The sequence below is a fragment of the Rhinoderma darwinii genome, chromosome 6 (genome assembly GCF_050947455.1).
Source record: "Rhinoderma darwinii isolate aRhiDar2 chromosome 6, aRhiDar2.hap1, whole genome shotgun sequence".
Classification (NCBI taxonomy): Eukaryota; Metazoa; Chordata; class Amphibia; order Anura; family Rhinodermatidae; genus Rhinoderma; species Rhinoderma darwinii.
Window position 1 is genome coordinate 144,772,143 of NC_134692.1, and position 10,003 is coordinate 144,782,145.

Sequence of the window (10,003 nt, forward strand, 5' to 3'; positions counted from 1 at the left end):
ATCCCCCGGATGCTCATTGTTCAGGACCCGAGCTCTGTAACTGATCACCTGGGGGTCCCGGCCATGACCTTCCTCTTCTGATCAGCTCGGCTGAATGTGGGCTCAGGTCTATTATATGAACCCCTCACGTTCTCCCTTTTTGGAGCTTCGTCCCCATGGGGATAAGTCTGGCTTAGAAAAACCGGTTAGTATTTTATGGTTCGTTCAAACTGCTGTTGCTTTTTTCCAGTATAGTTTTTCGTGGTTTTTCATAGTTTTTCATGTTTTTTTTATCGTATTGTTTACTTGTGCCATCTCGTTGGACTCTTTGTGTCTCACATGTATCTTTATTGTTTGGCACAGATTGTAGAGATGTTATTTGTTGTTACGCTGCATTTGTAATTCTCAAAATGAATAAAAAAGATATTTGAGGGATAATGATGCGGGGGAGGGCGGGAGGAACCCCTCATATATACAGAGCGAGGTGGTTGTTATGGAGACATTGGTTCCACATGTGCAGGATTAATGACCTTTATATAATTGACATGATTGCGCCCCCCGGGACCCCCCAGCAGCCGCCTCCGCCCTGTATCGGGATGTTCACCTTCCCTCGTGTTGGTGGAAGCAGCGGAAGGTGGAGAATCCCTATAACTCTGTATGTTTGGCGGCAGAAGACGATGACACGTTTCCTCCAATCATGGAAAGACTGAGAAATCTTATTATAGATCCTTGTAAGAGAATCGGATCCACCATAAATGATAGGATGGAAGTTTCCAGAAGTCAATAAAAAGGACACAAATATCTCGTCATGTAAACACAGGACATAAGTTATAAACGAGAGAGCGGAGTATAATCTACTATAATCATATAACACAATGTAATATAATAAACCAGTATAATATAACATCACAGTATAATATAACATAACAGTATAATATAACATAACAATATAATATAACAGTATAATATAACATCACAGTATAATATAATATAACATCACAGTATAATATAATATAACATCACAGTATAATATAATATAACATCACAGTATAATATAATATAACATCACAGTATAATATAATATAACATCACAGTATAATATAATATAACATCACAGTATAATATAATATAACATCACAGTATAATATAATATAACAGTATAATATAATATAACATCACAGTAGAATATAATATAACAGTATAATATAACAGTATAATATAATATAACATTCTCTACAGTGGGAGGAGCTTTCTCCTGTGCTCAGTGCCTCCCCCTGCTGACTAATGTTCCGTGGATGAGGAGCGGGGGATGAGAAGTGACCGTTTTCTTCTGTAGTTGTCGCTCTTCACACCGCTGAGCAGAGTCGTCTCCACTAAGATCAGGAATTGAAGATGATGCAAAATAACAAATATGTAAATTTATCACCACAAGGTGTTCATACTGCGCCACTGCTGGGGGTGATACATCCAATGTCCGCGCTTATCCGATCCATCCAGAAACGTTCTCATCATTTATCTGAGACCATCGAGGTGATCAGGAGGCAAATATACATTATAGTACAACTCCGCCCACTGCGCATTATTCCCACAGTACTGTATACTGATGAGCTGTAATACCCTACAAAATGCCCGGTGTCCAGTGGTTTAGTGTCCCCGCCCCCCGGTGTCCAGTGGTTTAGTGTCCCTGCCCCTGGTGTCCAGTGGTTTAGTGTCCCCGCCCCTGGTGTCCCGTGGTTTAGTGTCCCCGCCCCCGGTTTCCAGTGGTTTAGCGTCCCCAGTGGTTTAGTGTCCCCGCCCCCGGTGTCCAGTGGTTTAGTGTCCCTGCCACCGGTGTCTCGTGGTTTAGTGTCCCCATCCCTCGATGTCCCGTGGTTTAGTGTCCCCACCCCCGGTGTCCAGTGGTTTAGTGTCCCCGTCCCCAGTGGTTTAGTGCCCTCGCCCCCGGTGTCCAATGGTTTAGTGTCCCTGCCCCCGGTGTCCAGTGGTTTAGTGTCCCCATCCCCGGTGTCCAGTGGTTTAGTGTCCCCACCCCCGGTGTCCAGTGGTTTATTGTCCCCTCCCCCCGTGTCCAGTGGTACATACACCTGTAGGTGGAGTCGGACATTGACCAGTCATAGTTGGGTCGGGGCTGCACAGACGCTCCCGATACTTCCTGCCACCATTGTTTAGGGTTCTCCAGCCCGCAGGGTCACCTTAATTCACACCCATTTAAGGGGTTCTGGGCCTTTAAAACATGATGCTCAGTAGATGACTCAGACTTTCTAATCTGCCCTTTATGTTTTCCTCTCTTTGCGGCGGTCACGTAGATATCGTGCTTGCTCTGGGGTTGCCATGGTAACTTCCGTACACCAACTCTTCTGGGTATAGACTTCCAGTCACGTGAACTCTCATAAGAAAACATTCATCAGAGTAAAGGTCACATGACAGGAAGTCCATACACAGAAGAGTTAGTCTGTAGATGTTACCATGGCAACCCCAGAGCAAGCTTTATAGGAGAAGGCGAGGAAAACGGGGAAGATTAGAATCTCGTTATTCTCAGTGTAAGCTCTGCTGTGGTTCCTCGCCCCTTTAAGGTGACGGCTGTAAATATTCCGACCCATGCAGCTGCGACACAAAGTAATCACCACCCTGCGCCGAGCGGCCCGGTGTCCAGGCTTATTACGTGACCCGACCTGTGGGATTTATCACAGCACATGAGTCCTGGAGTCGCCCGTCATCACGATTTATCCAACACCCACAAGGATTATTTCCTCCATAATACTCTGCTCTCTGATGCATTGCATTGTGGGGGATGTCGTTTTTGTTTTCTTAAACTAATTTACACATTACATTTCTGGCAATCCATCACAATAAAGCATCTGCCATACAGACACTGAACCAGCAGAGGGCAGCACGGAGACATAAAGGTGCTGAAGCCTGAGAGCTGACAGGAAACCAGCAGAACTATAAATGCAGCTCTGGGTGTGACTGGAGTATACGACATCAGTACTGTTCTGTAATTCTCAATACAGACAATAAATTATCAGGTAGATGCGGGTTCTGCAGCCTGAGAGCTGAATATGATTGCAGCCTTGGATGTGACTTATAAGACATGATACAATAGTAAACATGTGAATGCAGCTTTGAATGTGACTAGAGTAGATGTCCTGATGCAGCTCATGATTAGTAAGCGCTGTGTGTATCCAGGAAGCGCAAGGCGGTCATATTGCAATGTGACTGGTGCAGAATTGATGCATTAATGATCAGCGGCGGCAGTCACATGACCTGGCGATCGATCGCCTTATCTCCGTGTCTTGTGAAGAAGGACACAGCAGAGAATTTGTCGTCTTATGACCTTTGGTACACAGCGCTCATCCCAGATCTTCTCATTAACCCCTTCCATGCTGCTGCGATTATTAACCCTGTCACTGCTGCTGGTGACCACTAGCCGCAGTTTTTTTCCATGCCCGGTCACCCACCTGGGGCGCGGATTGTGTGTTACTATACACCCAGTAGAAGAAGCATCAGCAGAAACATATAGAGGGCGCCTCTGCCAGGGGGTCACTGCATGCAGACTAAATAATGGGGCCCCCAGTTTGACAGGGGCCCGGACTATCACCTGGCACTCTCTACTATAATCCATTGCAGGTGATGGGCGACCCAAGACTCAGAGGGACATTAACTCCGTCACACAGGAAAGTGATGAGCAGGAAATGTCACATACACAGAATAATTCACTGTATGACTCCTGTGCTGGAACCTAACACATTGTCACAAGTCCGAGAATCTCCACCTGTAATCATCAAGTCATCCGGAGCTCCAACGTTCCAAAATATATCTATAGCCATCACAGCTCTGTCTTCTGAAACAGAGCTCCAAATCCCCTGCATAGACATGGATACATAATAATATTCTGTCGCCTGCAGCCGCCACTAGGGAGAGGTCACTACATACAGATATATACAGCTCCCATAGAGTTACATGATAACATTCTGCTGCCTGCAGTCACCACTAGGGGGAGCTCACTGCATACAAACATATACAGCTCCCATAGAGTTACATGATAACATTCTGCCACCTACAGCCACCACTAGGGGGAGCTCTCTACATACAGATATATACAGCTCCCATAGAGTTACATGATAACATTCTGCTGCCTGCAGTCACCACTAGGGGGAGCTCACTGCATACAAATATATACAGCTCCCATAGAGTTACATGATAACATTCTGCCACCTACAGCCACCACTAGGGGGAGCTCTCTACATACAGATATATACAGCTCCCATAGAGTTACATGATAACATTCTGCCACCTGCAGCCACCACTAGGGAGAGGTCACTACATACAGATATATAATGCTCCCATAGAGGTACATGATAACATTCTGCTGCCTGCAGCCACCACTAGGGAGAGGTCACTACATTCAGATATATACAGCTCCCATAGAGTTACATGATAACATTCTGCAGCCACCACTAGGGAGAGGTCACTATATACAGCTCCCATAGAGTTACATGATAACATTCTGCCGCCTGCAGCCACCACTAGGGAGAGGTCACTACATACAGATATATACAGCTCCCATAGAGTTACATGATAACACTGCTGCCTGCAGCCACCACTCGGGAGAGGTCACTACATACAGATATATAATGCTCCCATAGAGGTACATGATAACATTCTGCTGCCTGCAGCCACCACTAGGGAGAGGTCACTACATTCAGATATATACAGCTCCCATAGAGTTACATGATAACACTCTGCTGCCTGCAGCCACCACTAGGGAGAGGTCACTACATACAGATATATACAGCTCCCATAGAGTTACATGATAACATTCTGCCGCCTGCAGCCACCACTAGGGAGAGGTCACTACATACAGATATATACATCTCCCATAGAGTAACATGATAACATTCTGCCGCCTGCAGCCACCACTAGAGAGAGTTCACTACATACAGATATATACAGCTCCCATAGAGTTACATGATAACATTCTGCCGCCTGCAGCCACCACTAGAGAGAGTTCACTACATACAGATATATACAGCTCCCATAGAGTTACATGATAATATTCTGCTGCCTGCAGCATATATACAGCACCAGAACCAACCACAGTACATAAATATAGCACTAGAAACAAGCTCAGTACATATATACAGCACCAGAACAAACCTCATACATATATAAAGCACCAGAACCAAGCTCATACATATATACAGCACCAGAACAAAACTCATTACATATATACAGAACCAAACTCATTACATATATACAGCACCAAAACCAATCTCAGTACTTACATACAGCATCAGAACCAAGATCAGTACATATATACAGCACCAGAACAAATACAGCTCAATTTAGTGTAACCCCTGCCGTATAGGTTTGTACGACGTAAAACTACAGCACCCAGCATGGCCCGAACAATGGTGAGGATATGCTGGGAGATGCTGTTTCATAAAAAAAAAATCATACCACCCATCATCTCGCTGCAGATCACACAGCGATTACAGGTGCTGATTAGAGGCAGAATAAATATTTACATTAAGTGACTCACCGGTGACGTCTCAGATTCTAGTTATTTTCTTCTCCCTCCGGTCCAGACCTCTATGATGTGTTTCTCCCGGCCATGACCCATTTCTGAAGTTTTCCGCTCAGATGTCTTCAGCTTCTCACTTTTAAAACATTTCTGCACCTATAAACAAAGTTAAAATTCTCAACACCTCTAAATATAATAAAGCAGCATACACTGCACCTCTAATTATAATAGCACCATACACTGTGTTCCTGATTATAATAGTACCATACACTGTCACACACACCGTGCCCCCTGTAGATAGTGCCCCCATAGTCCCCTGTAGATAGTGCCCACATATGGACTCCAGAGCTGCAAAGCAATAGTGCTAACCACTGAACCACCGTGCTGCCCTACATATAGCTTCCCCTATAGACAGTGTTCCACGTATAGCCCACCTCTGTAGATATACTCTCACATATAGCTCCCCCTGTATATAGTGTCCCACATATAGCCCACCCCTGTAGACAGTGCACTACATATAGCCACCCTGTAACTAGTGCCCCAAAGGTAACCCACCCTTGAATATAGTGTCCCACATATAGTTCCCCCTGTATATAATGCCCCACATATAGACCCTCCTGTAAATAGTGCTCCACATATAGCCTACCCCTGTAGACAGTGCCCTACATATAGCCACCCTGTAGATAGTGCCCCACAGGTAATCCACCCCTGTATATAGTGTCCCACATATAGCCCACCCCTATAGAAAGTGCCCTACAATATCTCCCCTATAGATAGTGCCCTACATATAGCCCACCCCTGTATAGTGACTCACATATAGCTCTCCCTGTATATAGTGCCCCACATATAGACCCCCCTGTAGATAGTGGCCCACATATAGACCCCCCTGTATATAATGGCCCACATATAGACAAACCACCCCTTGTAGCTAGAGCCCCCACTATAGATAATGCAACTCACAGTTTTATGAGAAAAAACAGAAAACTTGACATACTCACATGATTGCGTTCCCACGCTGGCGATGCAGACCTGCTCTATTCTCGACAATTGGCGCCTTTCAATCATGGAAGCGGCGCGATAACGTCATCGCGCCGCTAGCCAATCAGCGTCATTGTAAGGCACTGGATGGTTGGGCACGCAACATGCTCGGCCACTCAGCGCTAATGCATGTATTTGGCTGTCGTTAGCACCGGGGCCCCCTCCGGTGCTAGCGACACCTACGGGCATAAGAAGGGCTTGTGTCACCCGGCCCATATGTGTTGGAGGCTTGGGGGGCGTGTCGGCGGGCGGCATTGGCCCCCTCAAGCCGCTAGCCCCATAGCAGGCGCTACGGCTGCTACCGCGGTAGTTACGCCACTGATCTTCTTGTATATAGTGATATGGAGCATGCTGGTATAACCTGGGTATCTTCTGTATATAATTATATATGTACAGCTGGTATAAGTTATACATCTTCTTGTATATAGTGATATGGAGCATGCTGGTGTAACCTGGGTATCTCCTGTATATAATTATATATGTACAGCTGGTATAAGTTATACATCTTCTTTTATATACAGATATGGAGCATGCTGGTATAACCTGGGTATCTTCTGTATATAATTATATATGTACAGCTGGTATAAGTTATACATCTTCCTGTGTATAGTGATATGGAGCATGCTGGTATAACCTGGGTATATTCTGTATATAATTATATATGTACAGCTGGTATAAGTTATACATCTTCTTGTATATACAGATATGGAGCATGCTGGTATAACCTGGGTATCTTCTGTATATAATTATATATGTACAGCTGGTATAAGTTATACATCTTCCTGTGTATAGTGATATGGAGCATGCTGGTATAACCTGGGTATCTTCTGTATATAATTATATATGTACAGCTGGTATAAGTTATACATCTTCTTGTATATAGTGATATGGAGAATGCTGGTATAACCTGGGTATCTTCTGTATATAATTATATATGTACAGCTGGTATAAGTTATACATCTTCTTGTATATAGTGATATGGAGCACGCTGGTATAACCTGGGTATCTCCTGTATATAATTATATATGTACAGCTGGTATAAGTTATACATCTTCTTGTATATAGTGATATGGAGCATGCTGGTATAACCTGGGCATCTTCTGTATATAATTATATATGTACAGCTGGTATAAGTTATACATCTTCTTGTATATAGTGATATGGATCATGCTGGTATAATCTGGGTATCTCCTGTATATAATTATATATCTACAGCTGGTATAAGTTATACATCTTCTTGTATATAGTGATATGGAGCATGCTGGTATAACCTGGGTATCTTCTGTATAGAATTATATATGTACAGCTGGTATAAGTTATACATCTTCTTGTATATAGTGATATGGAGCATGCTGGTATAACCTGGGTATCTCCTGTATATAATTATATATGTACAGCTGGTATAAGTTATACATCTTCTTGTATATAGTGATATGGGGCATGCTGGTATAACCTGGGTATCTCCTGTATATAATTATATATGTACAGCTGGTATAAGTTATACATCTTCTTGTATATAGTGATATGGAGCATGCTGGTATAACCTGGGTATCTCCTGTATATAATTATATATGTACAGCTGGTATAAGTTATACATCTTCCTGTATATAGTGATATGGAGCGTGCTGGTATAACCTGGGTATCTTCTGTATATAATTATATATGTACAGCTGGTATAAGTTATACATCTTCTAGTATATAGTGATATGGAGCATGCTGGTGTAACCTGGGTATCTCCTGTATATAATTATATATGTACAGCTGGTATAAGTTATACATCTTCTTTTATATACAGATATGGAGCATGCTGGTATAACCTGGGTATCTTCTGTATATAATTATATATGTACAGCTGGTATAAGTTATACATCTTCCTGTGTATAGTGATATGGAGCATGCTGGTATAACCTGGGTATATTCTGTATATAATTATATATGTACAGCTGGTATAAGTTATACATCTTCTTGTATATACAGATATGGAGCATGCTGGTATAACCTGGGTATCTTCTGTATATAATTATATATGTACAGCTGATATAAGTTATACATCTTCCTGTGTATAGTGATATGGAGCATGCTGGTATAACCTGGGTATCTTCTGTATATAATTATGTATGTACAGCTGGTATAAGTTATACATCTTCTTGTATATAGTGATATGGACCATGCTGGTATAACCTGGGTATCTCCTGTATATAATTATATATGTACAGCTGGTATAAGTTATACATCTTCTTGTATATAGTGATATGGAGCATGCTGGTGTAACCTGGGTATCTCCTGTATATAATTATATATGTACAGCTGGTATAAGTTATACATCTTCTTGTATATACAGATATGGAGCATGCTGGTATAACCTGGGTATCTTCTGTATATAATTATATATGTACAGCTGGTATAAGTTATACATCTTCCTGTATATAGTGATATGGAGCATGCTGGTATAACCTGGGTATCTTCTGTATATAATTATATATGTACAGCTGGTATAAGTTATACATCTTCCTGTGTATAGTGATATGGAGCATGCTGGTATAACCTGGGTATATTCTGTATATAATTATATATGTACAGCTGGTATAAGTTATACATCTTCTTGTATATACAGATATGGAGCATGCTGGTATAACCTGGGTATCTTCTGTATATAATTATATATGTACAGCTGGTATAAGTTATACATCTTCCTGTGTATAGTGATATGGAGCATGCTGGTATAACCTGGGTATCTTCTGTATATAATTATATATGTACAGCTGGTATAAGTTATACATCTTCTTGTATATAGTGATATGGAGAATGCTGGTATAACCTGGGTATCTTCTGTATATAATTATGTATGTACAGCTGGTATAAGTTATACATCTTCTTGTATATAGTGACATGGAGCATGCTGGTATAACCTGGGTATCTTCTGTATATAATTATATATGTACAGCTGGTATACGTTCTACATCTTCCTGTATATAATGATATGGAGCATGCTGGTATAACCTGGGTATCTGATGTATATAATTATATATGTACAGCTGGTATAAGTTATATATCTTCTTGTATATAGTGATATGGAGCATACTGGTATAACCTGGGTATCTTCTGTATATAATTATATATGTACAGCTGGTATAAGTTATACATCTTCTTGTATATAGTGATATGAAGCATGCTGGTATAACCTGGGTATCTTCTGTATATAATTATATATGTACAGCTGGTATAAGTTATACATCTTCTTGTATATAGTGATATGGAGCACGCTGGTATAACCTGGGTATGTTCTGTATATAATTATATATGTACAGCTGGTATAAGTTATACATCTTCTTGTATATAGTGATATGGAGCATACTGGTATAACCTGGGTATCTCCTGTATATAATTATATATGTACAGCTGGTATAAGTTATACATCTTCCTGTATATAGTGATATGGAGCATGCTGGTATAACCTGGGTA